At 39.4% G+C, this 2889-nt stretch overlaps 1 long non-coding RNA gene across 1 annotated transcript; it reads right to left on the bottom strand.

Annotated features, from left to right (window-relative positions):
• Positions 1-352: 352 nt before the first annotated feature.
• On the bottom strand, positions 353-1311 carry LOC125095557 (uncharacterized). Its single transcript, XR_007125920.1, has 2 exons — positions 1225-1311; positions 353-584 (listed from the first exon to the last, which is right to left on the bottom strand). It is a non-coding gene; the product is annotated as an uncharacterized LOC125095557 (long non-coding RNA).
• Positions 1312-2889: the final 1578 nt, after the last annotated feature.

Below are 2889 nucleotides of genomic sequence, written 5' to 3'. Positions count from 1 at the left end.
CAAATGCAGATGGAATGAATATGGTCATAGAAGTTAAGAAGGAAAGAATAAAGTCAAAGGCGGAGCTGGAGAGAGTAGTGTCACCTAGATTGTCTCTGGGCATTCAGTGGAACTGTTGTCATAGGTCATCGATCCAAATTTAATTTTTAAAGCTATCAGCAGATAATATAAATTATGCCAATGAGGGCATTTATGAATATCATTACTCATATAAATAATATTCCCAGTTTGAGTGTGTGTGTATGTGATTTGTATTTTTAATAACAAAATTAACCACTGCTTCATATCTTTTACTCCAAACCTCAGACCTCAAAAATAACATCTCTTTCTTTTTCAGAAGCCCAATGCTTACCTTGCTGCCACCATGAGAGCTGTTCCTAACCCTGGAACTGGGGCACAGGCATTTTTCTTCTGTAACTGAGCTCCTGCCACGTGGCTCCTTTTCCATTTGAGAGGCCACCCAGACTCTCTCCCGTGTAGTCTTTCATTTAACTTTGTCAGTACAGATGTTGAAAGCTTGGGATCAAAGGAGAAGTCCTAACTTATATTAGGTATCATTCTTATCACTGAAAGCGTCTGTAGATCTGATAAGAAAAAAAGTGGTCTGTAGCGATTTCCTAGCAACGTTATAGAATTCACTAATAGAAACTTCCCGTGTTTTAACTTTTTTCTCAATTCTGTTTAACTTCTGAACCTATGATGATTCTGTCAGAATATTCCAGAATTGTGAATGTACCTAATTCATTTCCTTAGTAGTAGCATTCTAGCTTTAAGTTAGGTTGTAATTATGGACACTTTAGTATAGGGCAGAGACTGTGCTCCCCATGCAATTCTGGCTTCCATTTCTGGCTCACTGCCACCCTCTCCCGTGGCAAAGACCCAGAAGCCTGGGAATAGGAGAAATACACTATCAGTTCTCATCACACCGACCTGGCTTTTTGCCACTTTCAACTGAGAACACCTGAAAAATAACAACCAGGTTCGCTGCCATTTTATTGACCCGGGGAAAAGGAGAAAGCCAAATGGGCATAGAATTCCTGATTTAAACTAAATTCAGTTCAATCCATCACGTATTTTTGAAAGCACACTCTGTGACGGGTACAAGGCACCCAGAAATGAGAAGGGGTTTCTTTCAGATGAGACAGATGCTTACAATATACTGGGATTAGGGAACTTCCAGTTGTATGTACTAATAAGCCCTAGTTTGGGGAAGGGTCTTCTCACCCCACTGAGAGAATCACTTGTCCATCCACATTAGAATTCTCAGCCCCTTTGTTACATTAGGACATGGTGTGAGACTCTAAGTCCTCTGTGTAGCTCCATGGGGGACACTAGGACACTGGTGGGAAATGGTGGATTGTTCTAACGATCGTGACTCTTGGAGTGGCTGGCGGCCAATGGCATTGAAGGTATTAAAAGTCTAACCCTCTTAGGTTGTGGACTGACAGGGAACCATTTTACTAGTTAGTAGAAAATCCACTAGTACAAAGACTTTTTTTACATACCAAGAGCAAACTGTATTAAAAGCTGTCATGGTAATAAGACATCCTTGCAGACCAGGAAACACAGTAAGTAGACTGAAAAGTTATTGAGATATTATTGTACTATTGAATGACGCCAGGGATAATAGCATTGATTCTCCACAGAAGGATATTGTAAATCATGACCAATTAATTGGTGCAGAAACTTTGAAAATAAATCAATGAAAATCGGGAAGACTGATCTGGGTAACTCAATGAGTCTGTTCAGTTTTTTTTTTTATAAAAGTCCTCCTAAGTCCTTTGTGGTCAGGTATAATGGTATATTTGCAGTTGTGCCTGTCAGAAGCCTTGAGGAATTTTATCACACTGTTGTGACCCAAGTGTGGACTCTTTTGAAGGACCTATGCCTCCTTCTTTGCTCGTTATGAAAACCTTAAAAACAACAAGGCTGACAAGTAGAAAGACACCTGTAGAAACCTTAGGGGAAAAAAATTTACCCTTTAATGTTTATTTTGCTTAGGAAAATGACCAGAGGTCTCCGGTGATGAGACAGGGTGGTCTATTAGTTTGGGAGAGTGACCAGGAAAGATCTATTTTTCTGTCTCCTGCAATGCACTTTTGCCATTTGCATTTTTCTTTTCTCAAGATGCAAATAGCACTCATTGGCTTCTCTGACCCTCTATCTCTCCTGTCATTCCTGCAATCATGTTGAAAAAATGACATCTTTACAAAAGGTCAGGTATTTGTCATGTAAGAAAATTCTCAGAATTATGATCTCAAGACACAGAAGCAAAAAGTTGGGTTACTAAAGCCTTTCAATTGAGAGTATCTCTTTGAATCATCAGGGACACACCCACTTTATGGATGCTTTGGATTACTGATGAGGAGGTAAATCTTTAATGAAAGTTTAAAACCTTCTTTACATTCTCTAATTCCCTAGTACCTTCGGAACCTAAGAGATTCTCCCCCTGCTTGAGGTTGTTTTCAGTATATAGTAAAGTTATGGGACACCTGGGTGGCTCAGTCAGTTAAGCATCTGACTCTTGGTTTCATTTCACATCATGATCTCAGGGTCCTGAGTCACAGCCCTGTACAGGCTCCATACTTAGCAGAGAGTCTGCTGGAGATCTTCTCTCCCTCTGCCCCTCCCCACTCTGCTCCACTTGCCTGCTCTTTCAATGAAATAAATAAATCTTAAAAAAAAAAAAAAGAATATGGTAAAGTTATGAGGCAGTCATTCTAAACAAGTGAAAAATAATAGTTCCTTCAAAGATACATGCATCTATAGGAAGATGTTCAAAATTAGCCAATTTTCACCCTTCAGTGTTCCATCAGTTTAAAGAAACTCACTGCCAATCATTTAAAATGGCTTATTATTATACCTGTCTTGGTGATAATAACAGCTTGC

The sequence above is a fragment of the Lutra lutra genome, chromosome 1, assembly GCF_902655055.1.
Source record: "Lutra lutra chromosome 1, mLutLut1.2, whole genome shotgun sequence".
Lineage (NCBI taxonomy): Eukaryota > Metazoa > Chordata > Mammalia > Carnivora > Mustelidae > Lutra > Lutra lutra.
This window is presented reverse-complemented; position numbering and strand designations above follow the sequence as displayed.